Source organism: Tamandua tetradactyla, chromosome 2 (assembly GCF_023851605.1).
Source record: "Tamandua tetradactyla isolate mTamTet1 chromosome 2, mTamTet1.pri, whole genome shotgun sequence".
NCBI classification, from domain to species: Eukaryota; Metazoa; Chordata; class Mammalia; order Pilosa; family Myrmecophagidae; genus Tamandua; species Tamandua tetradactyla.
The window spans coordinates 177,370,433-177,387,931 of record NC_135328.1 but is presented as its reverse complement, the minus strand read 5'-3'; positions in this window follow the sequence as shown (position 1 = coordinate 177,387,931).

Sequence of the window (17,499 nt, the reverse complement as noted above, 5' to 3'; positions counted from 1 at the left end):
TACAAAAACTCAGAAATGGGCAGCACAGTACTACCTAACTGTAATGTAATTATGTTAAAACACTGAATGAAGCTGCATGTGAGAATGATAGAGGGAGGAGGGCTGGGGACATAAAGGAAATCAGAAAGAAAGATAGATGTTAAAGATCAAGATGGTATAATCTAGGAATGCCTAGAGTATATAATAATAGTGAAATGTACAATGTACAAATTTTAAAAATGTTTTTGCATGAGAAAGAACAAAGGATTGTCATTATTGCAGGGTGCTGAAAATAGATGATAACTAATACTTCAAAATGTCACACTATGTGTAAGACTAAAGCAAAAAATCTTTATTTGTTACAAAATTTAGATTTTGACTAGAGCATTTCCTAATATAACTCATGTAGATAGTTTGATTGAATGTCATAAGTACTTGGAATCTCAGGTAGCACTTGAGATTTTGTTGGTTTGTCCAGAGTGATCCCCTGATGAATCCCAGAATGATTTGATCAGTGACTGGAAAAGTATTTGCAAGCCCCCTTCAGGGAATGGTGAGAGTGGGGAGAAATTCAACTTCCCCAAGTTGAATTCTTGACATTCTCACAAGCAGTGTGGACAACCAAAGCTATAGGCTGAGCCCCCAGGCTTGGGGTTTGTTCATATGTAACTTAACCCCACAAAGGATAGGTCAAGTCTACTTAAAATTTAGGCCTAAGAGTCACCCCCAAGAGAGCCTCTTTTGTTGCTCGGATGTGGCCTCTCTCTCCAGCCAGCATGACGAGCAGTCTCACCACCCTCCCCCTCTCTGCGTGGGACATGAATCCCAGGGATGTGGACCTTCCTGGAAACGTGGGACAGAGATCCTGGAATGAGCTGAGACTCAGCATCAAAGGACTGAGAAAAACCCTAGAATGAGCTGAGAATTAACATCAAGAGACTGAGAGAACCTTCTCGACAAAAAGGGGGAAGAGTAAAATGAGACAAAGTGTCAATGGCTGAGAGATTCCAAACAGAGTCGAGAGGTTATCCTGGAGGTTATTCTTACGCATTAAGTAGATATCACCGTATTGTTCAAGATGTAGCGGAGAGGCTGGAGGGAACTGCCTGAAAATGTAGTGCTGTGCTCCAGTAGCCATGTTTCTTGATGATGATTGAACAATGATATAGCTTTCACAATGAGACTCTGTGAATGTGAAAACCTTATATCTGATGCTCTTTTTAGCTACTATATCAACAGAAGAGTAGAACATATGGAATAAAAATAAATAATAGGGGGAACAAATGTTAAAATAAATTCAGTTTGAAATAGTGGTAAATGAAAGCGAGGGGTAAGGGGTATGGTACGTATAGTTTTTTCCCTCTATTATCATTTTATTTCTTTTTCCATTGTCCTTTTCTTTCTTTTTCTAAATAGATGCAAATGTACTAAGAAATGATGAATATGCAACTATGTGAAGATATTAAGAATTACTGATTATATATGTAGAATGAAATGATTTCTAAATGTTTTGTTTATTAATTTTTTTAATTAATAAAAAAAGTATACATATATATGTATGTACCCACTTAAGGATGTACAGCGTACTGTGTTAAAAAATCTCTTGGAATAATTCTTACTTTTGCTTGCTTTGTTAGTTAATTTATTGGTTTAAATTTACTTTAATTTGGGAATTGCTTGGTTTTTCTCCCTTTTTTTTCTTGTTTTTGCATGGGCAGGCACTGGGAAACGAACCCGGGTCTCCGACATGGCAGGCAAGAACTCTGGCTGCTGAGTCACGATGGACATCCCAGTTTTTCTCTTTTTTTTTATTTACTTTTTTTTTCACGTAAAACTTTTATATTGTTAAAAAATCCAAACTATACAGTTGTACAGAGATTTCACTTCCTCTCTTATCCTCATTATCCCATTTTCCTTGCTTTTCTATAAATAACCATTTTTATTAGCTTCTAATTTATCCTTTCAGTGTATGTTTTTGTAAAAATAAGCAACATATTATTTTTCAAATTCTTGCTAAAAAAATTAGTGTGCTTTATACTTATTTTGTGCTTTGTTTTCTTCTCTTAATATGTCACAGAGATTCTACACTGAAGTAAATAGAACTTTTCCTCATTCTTTTTTATAGCTGCAGAATATCCCATTTTGTGGGTAAATTATATTTTATTCAAGTAGTCTCTGATTGATGGATATTTTGGATCACTTCCTAAGGTTTATTACTATAAATATTGCCACAATGAAAATAATCTGGTGCATATGTTGTGTGGTGCTTATGTTATTTTATATTTGAGGAGGCAAGCAGATTACTACTGGGTCACTCATCATTCCCATCAACCTGGATCCTTTAGGTTCATCTCTCTCAGAACACTATCTCACCCTCTCAGGGTCACAGAGTCATTCTATTGGTCTTGTAACTTCCTGAGGTCACAAGAAGCAGATAGGATTTTTTCTTTTTTTCTTTTTCTTGGCATGGGCAGGCTCCAGGAATCAAACCTGGGTCTCTGGCATGGCAGGTGAGAATTCTGCCACTGAGCCACCATGGCACCACCCACAGATAGGATTTTATGTAATCTTTCACCCTTCTATGCCAATCTTGGGTACACAGGAATCTTGCTACTTCTCCCGTTGCACTGGGGATCACAGAGCTCTGGGAGGTGGCCTCAGACCTATTTTCCTAAGTATAACATGCAGTCATTTCTGCTTTGGAGATGATGCATTCCTAGCACCTTGTGCTTGGATTCCCTCCTAAACTGTGGCTTCTGTCATATCCCTCCTCATTAGTCAAGTTTAGGGGCAGGCTCAGTCCCTCCTCTTACCTCTTTACTTCTCCTCAACTCTTCTCCCCACCTCCACATCCCTCAGACCAGTCTTAGGCATAGGATGCCTGCTCTTATATCATATGCACTTGTAGTCTAAGGACTTTTTGTTTTGTTTTAAATTTTATGTGTTTTTAACTGTAATAAAATATACACAACATAAAAATCATTTTCACCACCTTAGCAGACAGTTATGTGACATTAAGTACACTAACAATATTCTGCCATTTTCACCACTATTTCCAGATGACTTTCATTATCCCAAAACAGAACCCAATACCCACTTAGAAATAACTTCCCATTCCCCTCCCCCGCCCCTGCACCCACTGTTCTGCTTTTTGTCTGTAGGAATTTGCTTATTCTAAGTATTTCTTAAGAAAAATGATACACTATTTGTCCTTTTATGTCTAGCTTATTTCATTCATATGATGCCTTCAATGTTCATTCATGCTGTGGCACGTCCCAGTATTGCATTTCATTTTATGGCTGAATAATATTACATTATGTGGGGGGTGCAAGAGTAGTTCAATGGGAGAATTCTCGCCTGCCATGTGGAAGACCCTGGTTCAATTCCCCAAAACAAATAAACAAACAAAATTCAACAAAAATGGTGCTGCAATAATAGGATACTCACATGGAAAAAATAATGAAATGTGGCCCCACCATACAGCATACAAAAAAAATTTACACTGTATAGATGTACCTTATTTGTTAATCCATAATCTGTTGATGGACACTTGGGTTGCTTCTACTTTTTGGCTATTGGGAATAATGTTGTTATGAACACTGGTATGCAGATATCTGCCTAAGTCCCTGCTTTCAATCCTTTGGGGATAGATACCTCGGAGTGGAATTGCCAGGTCGTATGGCAATTCTCTGTTTAATTTTCTGAGGAACCACCAAATTGTTTACCGTAGTATTGCACTATTTCGCATTGTCACCAATAATATGTGAGGGTTCCTATCTTTCAGCATCCTTTCAAACACTTGTTATTTTCAGGTTGTTGTTGTTTTTTAAATGCTAGCCATCCCATTGAGTGCAAAGTAGTATCTCATTGTGGTTTTCATTTGCATTTTTCTAATGGCTAATGATGTTTAATTTCTTTTTATATGCTTCTTGGACAATCGAATATCTTCTTTGGAGAAATATCGATATAAAACCCTCGCTCATTTTTTAATTGGACTGTTTGTCTTTTTCAGGATTGAGTTGTAGAAATTCTTTATAGAATCTAGATATTAAACCTTATCAGATATATTGTTTCCAAATATTTTCTCCCATTGTATAGGTAGTCTTTTAATTTTCTTTCTGATTTTTTTTCAGGGCAAGTAGGTAAGAAATTCATCAAGTACATATGCAGAGAAAGGAGCATGCGAGGCACTCTCACAAGTAAAGATGGAGGGCAAGAGGCAAGAGGCAATGTGGGACCTTTTTTTTTTCCCGCTTCGGCAGGCACCGGGAATTGAATGCCATTTGCTTTTAAGAGTAGCTTTACTTATTCCCTCTCCCCCTTTCTTGTTTAGGGCTCTTTCTCTACCCTCTCCTCACCCCAGGGTGGTGCCTGGTGGGAGACAGTACCTTTGAATGGATCCTTTGGTTTTACCCTCTTTCTGTAGATGACTTACTCAGATGGGGATCATTTTATTTTAGATGGGTTGGCTGCTACTGTGTATTTCCTGTTGGTGGGTAGACTCAGGCAGGGCATCTGCGCTGGACACAGGCTCTACTGACCTTGATTATCATCCTTGTTCAAGGGCTCCTTCATGTTTTTTGTTTTATTTTCTTCTCTCTCCTCTCTCCCTGTTCTAGCCTGCCTCAAGTATTCCCCTTAGAGAATTTAAGCCCCTTAATCCTTTTTTAAAATTTATTTATTTATTAATTAAAAAATTAACAACAAATGAACAAAAACATTAACATATGATCATTCTGTTCTACATATATAATCAGTAATTCACAATATTGTCACATAGTTGAATATTCATCATTTCTTAGAACATTTGCATCAATTCAAAAAAAGAAATAAAAAGACAACAGAAAAAGAAATAAAATGAAAACAGAAAAAAAAAGATTATACATACCATACCCCTTACCCCTTGCTTTCATTGATCACTACCATTTCAAACTAAATTTATTTTAACATTTGTTCCCCCTATTATTTATTTTTATTCCATATGTTCTACTCATCTGTTGACAAGGTAGATAAAAGGAGCATCAGACACAAGGTTTACACAATCACACAGTCACATTGCAAAAGCTGTATCATTATACAATCATCTTCAAGAAACGTGGCTACTGGAACACAGCTTTACATTTTCAGGCAGTTCCCTCCAGCCTCTCCATTACATCTTGAATAACAAAGTGATATCTACTTAATATGTAAGAGTAACCTCCAGGTTAACCTCTTGACTCTGTTTGGAATCTCTCAGCCATTGACACGTTGTCTCATTTCACTCTTCTCCCTTTTGGTTGAGAAGGTTTTCTCAATCCCTTGATGCTGGGTCTCAGCTCATTCTAGAGTTTCTGTTCCACGTTACCAGGAAGGTCCACACCCCTGGGAGTCATGTCCCACGTAGACAGGGGGAGAGTAGTGAGTTTGCTTGTTGTGTTGGCTGGAGAGAGAGAAGCCACATCTGAGCAACAAAAGAGGTTCTCTTGGGAGTGACTCTTAGGTCTAATTTTAAGTAGGCTTGACCTATCCTTTGTGGGGTTAAGTTTCAAATGAACAAACCTCAATACTGGGGGCTCAGCCTATAGCTTTGGTTGTCCACACTGCTTGTGAGAATATCAAGATTTCAAATAGGGGAGGTTGAATTTTCCCCTGTTCTCACCATTCACTGAAGGGGACTTTGCAAATACTTTTCCGCTCACTGATCAAATCACTCTGGGATTCATCGGGGCATCACTCTGGACAAACCAACAAAATCTCATGTCCTACCCAAGGTTCCATGTACTTATGTTGTTCAACCAACTATCTACATAAGTTATATTAGGAAATGCACTCGTCAAAATATAAAATTTTTACCAAATAAACATTTTTTGCTTTAGTCTCACATGTAAGTTGAAATTTTAAAATATTAGTTACCATCTATTTTCAGCACCCTGAAGTAATGACATTCCTTTGTTTTTTCTCATGCAAAAACATTTTTAAAATTTGGACATTTAGTCACTATCATTATACACTCTAGGCATTCCTAGATTATACCATCTCGATTTTTATCATCAATCTTTCTTTGTGATTTCATTTTTGCCCCCAGCCCTCCTCCTTCTATCATTCTTACATTCAACTTCATTCAATCTTTTAATATAATTGTATTACAGTTAGGTAGTATTGTGCTGTCCATTTCTGAGTTTTTATATTCAGTCCTGTTGCACAATCTGGATCCCTTCAGCTCCAATTACCCAATATCTTATCCTATTTTTATTTCCTGCTGGATTTCTGTTACCAATGACATTCTCCAAGTTTATTCACTAATGTCAGTTCATATCAGTGAGACCATACAATATTTGTCCTTTTGTTTTTGGCTAATCTCACTCAGCATAATGTCCTTAAGGTCCATCCATGTTGTTACATACTTCTTAACTTTATTCTGTTTTACGGCTGCATAATATTCCATCGTATGTATATGCCACAGTTTGTTTAGTCAACTCTCTGTTGATGGACATTTTGGCTGTTTCCATCTCTTGGTAATTGTAAATAATGCTGCTATAAACGTTGGTGTGCAAATGTCCATTTGTGTCCTTGCCCTCATGTCCTTTGAGTAGAGACAGCATATAGATGGGTTCTGTTTTTTAATCCATTCTGCCAGTCTGTGTCTTTTGATTGGGGAGTTTAATCCATTAACATTTAGTGTTACTACTGCACGGGTAGTACTTTCTTCTAACATTTTGCCTTTTGGATTTTATATGTCATATCTAATTTTCCTTCTTTTTACCTTTACTCATACTCTTCCTTTCTACACTCTTCTCCACACCTCTCTCTTCTGTCTTTTCATATCTGTCTCTAGTGCTCTCTTTAGTATTTCTTGCAGAGCTGGTCTCTTGGTCACAAATTCTCTCAGTGATTTTTTGTCTGAAAATGTTTTAATTTCTCCCTCATTTTTGAAGGACAATTTTGCTGGGTATAGAATTCTTGGTTGGCAGTTTTTCTCTTTTAATAATTTAAATATATCATCCCACTGTCTTCTCACCTCCATGGTTTCTGCTGAGAAGTCTATGCATAGTCTTATTGGGCTTCCCTTGTATGTGATGGATTGCTTTTCTCTTGCTGCTTCCAAGATTCTCTTTCTTTCTCTTTGATCTCTGACATTCTGATTAGTAAATATCTTGGAGTACGTCTATTTGGATCTATTCTCTTTGGGGTATGCTGCACTTCTTGGATCTGTCATTTTAAGTCTTTCATAAGAGTTGGGAAATTTTCAGTGATAATTTCCTCCATTAGTTTTTACCCTCCTTTTCCCTTCTCTTCTCCTTCTGGGACACCCACAACACATATATTCATGCACTTCATTTTGTCATTCAATTCCCTGAGTCCCTGCTCATGTTTTTCCGTTTTTTCCCTATATTTTCTTTTTCTTGTCAGATTTCAGATGTTCCATCCTCCAGTTCACTAATCCTATGTTCTGCCTCTCGAAATCTACTGTTGTAGGTTTCCATTGTTTTTTTCATCTCCTCTACTGTGCCTTTCATTCCCATAAGTTCTGTCATTTGTTTTTTCAGACTTTTGATTTCTTCTTTTTGTTCATTCCTTGCTTTCTTTATATCCTCCCTCAATTCATTGATTTGTTTTTTTATTAATTAAAAAAATTAACTAACACAACATTTAGAAATCATTCCATTCTACATATGCAATCAGTAATTCTTAATATCATCACATAGATGTATGATCATCATTTCTTAGTACATTTGCATCAATTTAGAAAAAGAAATAGCAAGACAACAGAAAAAGAAATAAAATGATAATATAGAGAAAAAATAAAAATAAAAATACAAAAAATATATATAAAAACAAACAAACAAAAACACTATAGCTCAGATACAGCTTCATTCAGTGTTTTAACATAATTACATTACAATTAGGTAGTATTGTGCTGTCCATTTTTGAGTTTTTGTATCTAGTCCTGTTGCACAGTCTGTATCCCTTCAGCTCCAATTACCCATTATCTTACCCTGTTTCTAACTCCTGATGGTCTCTGTTACCAATGACATATTCCAAGTTTATTCTCTAATGTCGGTTCACATCAGTGGGACCATACAGTATTTGTCCTTTAGTTTTTGGCTAGTCTCACTCAGCATAATGTTCTCTAGGTTCATCCAGGTTATTACATGATTCATAAGTTTATTCTGTCTTAAAGCTGCATAATATTCCATCGCATGTATATACCACAGTTTGTTTAGCCACTCGTCTGTTGATGGACATTTTGGCTGTTTCCATCTCTTTGCAATTGTAAATAATGTTGCTATAAACATTGGTGTGCAAATGTCCGTTAGTGTCTTTGCCCTTAAGTCCTTTGAGTAGATTCCCAGCAATGGTATTGCTGGGTCGTATGGCAATTCTATATTCAGTTTTTTGAGGAACCGCCAAACTGCCTTCCACAGTGGTTGCACCATTTGACATTCCCACCAACAGTGGATAAGTGTGCCTCTTTCTCCGCATCCTCTCCAGCACTTGTCATTTTCTGTTTTGTTGATAATGGCCATTCTGGTGAGTGTGAGATAATATCTCATTGTGGTTTTGATTTGCATTTCTCTAATGGCCATGGACATTGAGCATCTCTTCATGTGCCTTTTGGCCATCCGTATTTCCTCTTCTGAGAGGTGTCTATTCAAGTCTTTTTCCCATTTTGTAATTGGGTTGGCTGTCTTTTTGTTGTTGAGTTGGACAATCTCTTTATAAATTCTGGATACTAGACCTTTATCTGATATGTCATTTCCAAATATTGTCTCCCATTGTGTAGGCTGTCTTTTTACTTTCTTGATGAAGTTCTTTGATGCACAAAAGTGTTTAATTTTGAGGAGTTCCCATTTATTTATTTCCTTCTTCAGTGTTCTTGCTTTAGGTTTAAGGTCCATAAAACCGCCTCCAATTGTAAGTTTCATAAGATATCTCCCTACATTTTCCTCTAACTGTTTTATGGTCTTAGACCTAATGTTTAGATCTTTGATCCATTTTGAGTTAACTTTTGTATAGGGTGTGAGAAACGGGTCCTCTTTCATTCTTTTGCATATGGATATCCAGTTCTCTAGGCACCATTTATTGAAGAGACTGTTCTGTCCCAGGTGAATTGGCTTGACTGCCTTATCAAAGATCAAATGTCCATAGATGAGAGGGTCTATATCTGAGCACTCTATTCGATTCCATTGGTCGATATATCCATCTTTATGCCAATACCACGCTGTTTTGACCACTGTGGCTTCATAATATGCCTTAAAGTCAGGCAGCGTGAGACCTCCAGCTTCGTTTTTTTTCCTCAAGATACTTTTAGCAATTCGGGGCACCCTGCCCTTCCAGATAAATTTGCTTATTGGTTTTTCTATTTCTGAAAAATAAGTTGTTGGGATTTTGATTGGTATTGCATTGAATCTGTAAATCAATTTAGGTAGGATTGACATCTTAACTATATTTAGTCTTCCAGTCCATGAACATGGTATGCCTTTCCATCTATTTAGATCTTCTGTGATTTCTTTTAACAGCTTTTTGTAGTTTTCTTTGTATAGGTCTTTTGTCTCTTTAGTTAAATTTATTCCTAAGTACTTTATTCTTTTAGTTGCAGTTGTAAATGGAATTCGTTTCTTGATTTCTCCCTCAGCTTGTTCATTGCTAGTGTATAGAAACACTACAGATTTTTGAATGTTGATCTTGTAACCTGCTACTTTGCTGTACTCATTTATTAGCTCTAGTAGTTTTGTTGTGGATTTTTCAGGGTTTTCAATGTATAGTATCATATCGTCTGCAAACAGTGATAGTTTTACTTCTTCCTTTCCAATTTTGATGCCTTGTATTTCTTTTTCTTGTCTAATTGCTCTGGCTTGAACCTCCAACACGATGTTGAATAGTAGTGGTGATAATGGACATCCTTGTCTTGTTCCTGATCTTAGGGGGAAAGTTTTCAATTTTTCCCCATTGAGGATGATATTAGCTGTGGGTTTTTCATATATTCCCTCTATCATTTTAAGGAAGTTCCCCTGTATTCCTATCCTTTGAAGTGTTTTCAACAGGAAAGGGTGTTGAATCTTGTCAAATGCCTTCTTTGCATCAATTGAGATGATCATGTGATTTTTCTGCTTTGATTTGTTGATATGGTGTATTACATTAATTGATTTTCTTATGTTGAACCATCCTTGCATACCTGGGATGAATCCTACTTGGTCATGATGTATAATTCTTTTAATGTGTTGCTGGATTCGATTTGCTAGAGTTTTGTTGAGGATTTTTGCATCTACATTCATTAGAGAGATTGGTCTGTAGTTTTCTTTTTTTGTAATATCTTTGTCTGGTTTTGGTATGAGGGGGGTGTTGGCTTCATAGAATGAATTTGGTAGCTTTCCCTCCACTTCAATTTTTTGAAGAGTTTGAGCAGAGTTGGTACTAATTCTTTCTGGAATGTTTGGTAGAATTCACATGTGAAGCCGTCTGGTCCTGGACTTTTCTTTTTGGGAAGCTTTTGAATGACTGATTCAATTTCTTTACTTGTGATTGGTTTGTTGAGGTCATCTATTTCTTCTTGAGCCAAAGTTGATTGTTCATGCCTTTCTAGGAACTTGTCCATTTCATGTACATTGTTGTATTTATTAGCATAAAGTTGTTCATAGTATCCTGTTATTACCTCCTTTATTTCTGTGATGTCAGTGGTTATGTCTCCTCTTCCATTTCTGATCTTATTTATTTGCATCCTCTCTCTTCTTCTTTTTGTCAATCTTGCTAAGGGCCCATCAATCTTATTGATTTTCTCATAGAACCAACTTCTGGTCTTATTGATTTTCTCTATTGTTTTCATGTTCTCAATTTCATTTATTTGTGCTCTAATCTTTGTTATTTCTTTCCTTTTGCTTGCTTTGGGGTCAGTTTGCTGTTCTTTCTCCAGTTCTTCCAAGTGGACAGTTAATTCCTGAATTTTTGCCTTTTCTTCTTTTCTGATATAGGCATTTAGAGCAATAAATTTCCCTCTTAGCACTGCCTTTGCTACATCCCATAGGTTTTGATATGTTGTGTTTTCATTTTTATTCGCCTAGAGATATTTACTAATTTCTCTTGTAATTTCTTCCTTGACCCAGTGGTTGTTTAAAAGTGTGTTGTTGAGCTTCCACATATTTGTGAATTTTCTTGCACTCTGCCTATTATTGATTTCCAACTTTATTCCTTTATGATCTGAGAAAGTGTTGTGTATGATTTCAATCTTTTTAAATTTGTTGAGACTTGCTTTGTGACCAGCATATGGTCTAGTTTTGAGAATGATCCATGAGCACTTGAGAAAAAGGTGCATCCTGCTGTTGTGGGGTGTAATGTCCTATAAATATCTGTTAATTCTAGCTCATTTATTGTAATATTCAAATGCTCTGTTTCTTTATTGATCCTCTGTCCAGATGTTCTGTCCATTGATGAGAGTGGGGAATTGAAGTCTCCAACTATTATGGTATATGAGTCTATTTCCCTTTTCAGTGAATGCAGTGTATTCCTCACGTATTTTGGGGCATTTTGATTCGGTGCATAAATATTTATGATTGTTATGTCTTCTTGTTTAATTGTTCCTTTTATTAGTAGATACTATCCTTCTTTGTCTCTATTAACTGTTTTACATTTGAAGTCTAATTTGTTGGATATTAGTATAGCTACTCCTGCTGTTTTCTGGTTGTTATTTGCATGAAATATCTTTTCCCAACCTTTCACTTTCAACCTAAGTTTATCTTTGGGTCTAAGATGTGTTTCCTGTAGACAGCATATAGAAGGATCCTGTTTTTTAATCCATTCTGCCAGTCTATGTCTTTTGATTGGGAAATTCAGTCCATTAACATTTAGTGTTATTACTGTTTGGATAATATTTTCCTCTACCATTTTGCTTTTTGTATTATATATATCATATCTGATTTTCCTTCCTTCTACACTCTTCTCCATACCTCTCTCTTCTGTCTTTTCGTATCTGACTCTAGTGCTCCCTTTAGTATTTCTTGCAGAGCTGGTCTCTTGGTCACAAATTCTCTCAGTGACTTTTTGTCTGAGAATGTGTTAATTTCTTCCTCATTTTTGAAGGACAATTTTGCTGGGTATAGAAGTCTTTGTTGGCAGTTTTTCTCTTTTAGTAATTTAAATATATCATCCCACTGTCTTCTAGCTTCCATGGTTTCTGCTGAGATCTCTACACATAGTCTTATTGGGTTTCCCTTTTATGTGATGGATTGTTTTTCTCTTGCTGCTTTCAAGATCCTCTCTTTCTCTTTGACCTCTGACATTCTAACTAGTAAGTGTCTTGGAGAACACCTATTTGGGTCTATTCTCTTTGGGGTGCACTGCACTTCTTGGATCTGTAATTTTAGGTCTGTCATAAGAGTTGGGAAATTTTCAGTGATAATTTTCTCCATTAGTTTTTCTCCTCCTTTTCCCTTCTCTTCTCCTTCTGGGACACCCACAACATGTATATTTGTGCGCTCCATATTATCATTCAATTCCCTGAGCCCCTGCTCAAATTTTTCCATTCTTTTCCCTGTAGTTTCTCTTTCTTTTTGGATTTCAGATGTTCCATCCTCCAGTTCACTAATTCTATCCTCTGTCTCTTGAAATCTACCATTGTAGGTTTCCATTGTTTTTTTCATCTCTTCTATTGTGTTTTTCAATCCCATAAGTTCTGTGATTTGTTTTTTCAGACTTTCCATTTCTTCTTTTTGTTCATCCCTTGCCTTCCTCATGTCCTCCCTCAATTTATTGATTTGGTTTTTGAAGAGGTTTTCCATTTCTGTTCGTATATTCAGAATTAGTTGTCTCAGCTCCTGTATCTCATTTGAGCTATTGGTTTGTTCCTTTGACTGGGCCATAACTTCAATTTTCCTGGTGTGATTTGTTATTTTTTGCTGGCGTCTGGGCATTCAATCAGATTTCCCTGAGTGTGGGACCTAGCAGGTTGAAAGACTTTCCTGTGAAGTCTCTGGGCTCTGTTTTTCTTATCCTGCCCAGTATGTGGTGCTTGTCTGTCTGCAGTTCCCACCAGCAAAAGATGTTGTGGCTCCTTTAACTTTGGAAGACTCTCACTGCTGGGTGTGTGGTGGAGACAGAGGAAAGGTTGTAGGTTGGTTTTAATGGCTTCAAATTGCGAAGTCCTGGGATCTGAATTCCTTGAGAGAGGGATTCCACCTGAGTTGCATTTCATCCCTCCCGCTGGGAAGGTTCAGGTGGTAGAGAGCCCTAAAAGCAGCCTGTTTCTGCGTTTGGGGCAGTTGTAACCTATGTAATCCCAGTGCTGAGCCCAGAGGCAACGAAGCCTCCATAGAAACAGCTGCAGAAGGCTCTGTTTCACCCTCTTTCCTCTTTTTCAGTTAGCCCAATTGACAACTTCCGCCTTGATCAGTTTCGCCTGAGCTGAGGGCCTATTTTTAGTAGTCAGAAGTTGTTCCTTAATGCCACTATTGGTATTAGGTTGGGCTCGGTCTCTACTACTCTTTCCTTTCCCTCCGGGAAGTCGCCTGTGGGGGAGGGTCGCCAGCTGCCGCGGCTTGGGGAACCACTCTTCCGATGCTCCCAGCCGGCCCGGGAAGCCGTGTGTGTGGAAGGGGCTGCGGTCGCCAGCCACCGCGGCTTGGGGGACCGCTGTTCTGAGGCTACCAGCTAGCCCAGGAAGCTGCGTGTGGGAGGGCCACTGCGGCTTGGGGAACTGCCGATCCAAGGTCCCCAGCCAGCCCGGGAAGCCGCGTGTGTGGAGGGGCTCTGGTCGCCGTGGCTAGGGGAACCCGATCCAAAACTCCCGGTCGGCCCAGGAAGGAGGGAGGGAGGGGCTCCAGCCGCCAGCCGCCATGGCCCGGGGAAGCGCGTGCCTCTCGGGGACCTCACTGCAGCGGAGTCTCTTAGCTGGTCCAGCCGTTCCAGAATGGGGTACGCTGTGTGTCTGGTCTCTGTCATGGCTCCGGGAGCTGTTCTGTACTGTTTCTAGTTCTTTAGTAGTTGTTCTGGAGGAGGAATAAGACCCGTGTGCCTTACTAAGTCACCATCTTCTCTGGAAGTCCCTGATTTGGTTTTTGATGTGGTTTTCCATGTCTGTTTGTATATTCTGAATTAATTATTTCAACTCCTGTATCTCATTTGAATTGTTGGTTTGTTCCTTTGACTTCAATTTTCCTAGTGTGATTTATTATTTTTTGCTGGTGTTTTGGCATTTAATTACCTTAATTAGTTTATTCTGGAGATTGCTTTCACTTCTTTTACCTAGGGTTTTCTTGCTGGATGAATTTGTTGTCTATCTGTTCTTTGACACTCAGTTCAGCTTTTTCTGGACCTCTAACTTAGGTTTTGTTTCACAGAGAATTTTTCAGTTCTTGTTTTCTTGTTTCTTGCCCTGTTTGTATGGTGACTTCCCCCCCACCCCACCCCCCACACCCTTAGGAGGGTCTACATAGGTATTATAGACCCCAGCCAGATTTTCCCAGACCAAACTGGCCTCCTATCAGGAGGAAAGAGTCACCTGCATTGATTTTTCCCTGAGGGTGAGACCCAGAAAGTTGAAAGACTTTCCTGTGAAGTCTCTGGACTCTGTTTTTCTTATCCTGCCCAGTATGTGGTGCTTGTCTGACTGCAGGTCCCACCAGCATAAAATGATGCGGTACCTTTAACTTTGGCAGACTCTCCCTGCTGGGGGCGTGGTGGAGACAGAGGAGAGATTGTAGGCTGGTTTTAATGGCTTCAAATTACCAAGCCCTGGTGTCTGAATTCCTTCATGGAGGGATTCCACCTGGGTGGGGCTTCACCCCTCCCCTGGGGAAGGCACAGGCTCCAGATAGGCCCCCAAAAGAGCTCACTTCTGCCTATGCCTGGGGCAGTTGCAACCTGAAAAGTCCTGCCACTATATCCGGAGGCAATCAAGCCTTTGTAGATACACAGCCACAGAAACCTCTGTTTCCTTCTTTTTTTTTCTTTTGCTGTCAGCCCTGCCCCCTTGGACACCCCTTAATCTTAAGTGGTGCTGAGGAATGACGGTCTGTCTTCTATGGCTGCTTCTGGCTTATTAGAGGATGTAGGCCCCTCCTGACCAGCTACAGAACTTTTGGCCCTCATTTAAGTTAAGAGGGGTGAAGTCTGGAGGTGTCGTTAGAATGGCTGAAAATTCTCCCATCAGCATTTGTTTGGTGTGAAAGTCTTCTAATATGGAAGAAATAAACTTGGCGAGAAGCTTAAAATTGTGAGGGCCAATTAATAGCAGGAGGATAGAATTGAGCAGTCTTAGGAGAGGCATAAGTTAAGTGAGACTGTGGAGGGGGAAAGAAATTACCATTTTTTTAGGTTCAAGAGTAGTAGTCTATGCTGTTTTGATGACTGTGGATTTATAATAAGTTTTAAGATCAGGAAGTTAAGTCCTCCAACTTCATTCTCTTTTTCAAGATGGTTTTAGCTATTTGGTACCCCTTAATCTATTGTATAAATTTGGTGGTTGGCTTTTCCATTTCTACAATGAAAGTTGTTGGAAATTTGATTCAGATTCCATTGAATCTATAAAATGCTTTGAGTAGGATTGACATATTACCAATATTTAGTCTTTTGTCCCATGAACACAGAATATCTTTCCATTTATTTATGTTTCCTTTTATTTCTTTTAGCAATGTTTTATAGTTTTCTATGTACTTGACTAGATTTATTCCTATATATCTGATTCTTTTGGATGTTTTTATGAATGCAATTCTTTTCATGATTTCTTCTTCCAACTGTTCAGTACTAGTGTATAATCAAGAGTAATGATTTTTGGGTGTTGATCTTATACTCTGCCACTTTGCCGAATTCATTTATTATTAGCTCTAGTAACTTTGCTGTGGATTTTTTTCAGGATGTTCTGTCTATAGGATCATAGCATCTGCAATAGGGAATGTTTTACTTCTTTTTTTCCAAATGTGGATGCTGTTTATTTCTTTTTCTTGCATAATTGTTTTGGCAGAATCTTCCAGTACAATGTTGAAACAATGGCTTCTTTTACCTTTGTCTGGTGGTCTAGTTTGCTAGCTGCCGGAATGCAATACACCAGAGATGGATTGGCTTTTAATAAAAGGGGATTTATTTTGCTAGTTCTTCAGAGGAAAGGCAGCTAACTTTCCACGGAGGTTCTTTCTTACGTGGGAAGGCACAGGATGGTCTCTGCTGGCCTTCTCTCCAGGCCCCTGGGTTCCAACAACTTTCCCCAGGGTGACTTCTTTCTGCATCTCCAATGGCCTGGGCTGAGCTGCGAGTGCCAAGATGAGGAATGCTGAGCTGCTTAGGCTGTGCTACCTTGTGCTCTCTCATTTAAGCACCAGCCAATTAAGTCAAACGTCACTCATTGCAGCAGACATGCCTCCTAACCCACTGCAGATGTAAGTCAGCAACAGATGAGGTTCACATACCATTGGCTTATGTCCGCAGCAACAAAACCAGGTATGCTCACCTGGCCAAGTTGACAACTGAATCTAACTAACACATCTGGGTGTGTTGAAACAATGGCTGTTGTCCATGCCATACAGGTGGGCTGAAATAATAGTTGCCCTCAGAGCTGGGGGCCCCCAGCATTCAGAATTTGCTAATCAAAAACTGTGATCAGTGATCAGCCATGCCCACTCTTGTTATAGGTAATAAACTTTCTATGTCCTTTTCTGTTACCAGCAAGCTAGTCATGAGAGCCTGCTGTAAGAGTGGGGATGCAAGCTGGTAGCTGCCACTCAGAGAGAGCAATTCACTGTTCGTTATCATAATTTTTCAGTCTTTTCTTCCTACTCTTCCCTCTATGCTCTTCTGGCCTCCAGAGTTTCAAAATTGTTTTATTCAGATAGTTCTTGGCTGTTTAAGAGTTGTTTTGATGGAAGAACTGAGTCCTGGAGCTCCCTATTCTGCCATGTTCCCACAATCCTCCCCTATTCCTCATGTATGAAGGATAATTTTGCTAGAATTAGAATTCTTGGTTTACAGTTTTTTTTCTTTCAGGAGTTTACATATACCATTCTACTGTCTCCTGGCCTCCATGGTTTCTGATGAGAAATCTTACTAGGTATTATAATTATCGAAATGTTTTGTGTGCTACCTCAGCATCCATCTTACTTTGGCTAAGCCACTTGCCTCAACACTGAACTTTGGCCTGGTTAGTAAAGGCCATCCCTGGGGCATAAATTCCCTTAGAGCCCAAACCTGAATCTGCAGCCCCCATCCACATCACCCTCATCCCTCATCCTAAATACACCTGGTCCCAAATAATAAGCTAATCATCACCACCACCTTTGGACCCCCAAGTTCCTTTCCCTTTTTGTGCATGTTTGCCTTTTTTGTGCATGTTTGTCAACCAATCCTTGACTCCTACAGGCAATCTGCTAACCTTAACCACCATACCACAATAAAGGCACAAGCCCATTGCTCCTTCTCACTCTGCTTGTATGCTCCTCACCTGCTGGTTGAGCCACCAGAGCTGATCATGTTTCCTGTCAATCCATCATGGCACAGGAACCTGTGATCAACAAGCTATCTGTTCTGCTGCATTATGTTCTCAATTTCCTATTGTGTCAC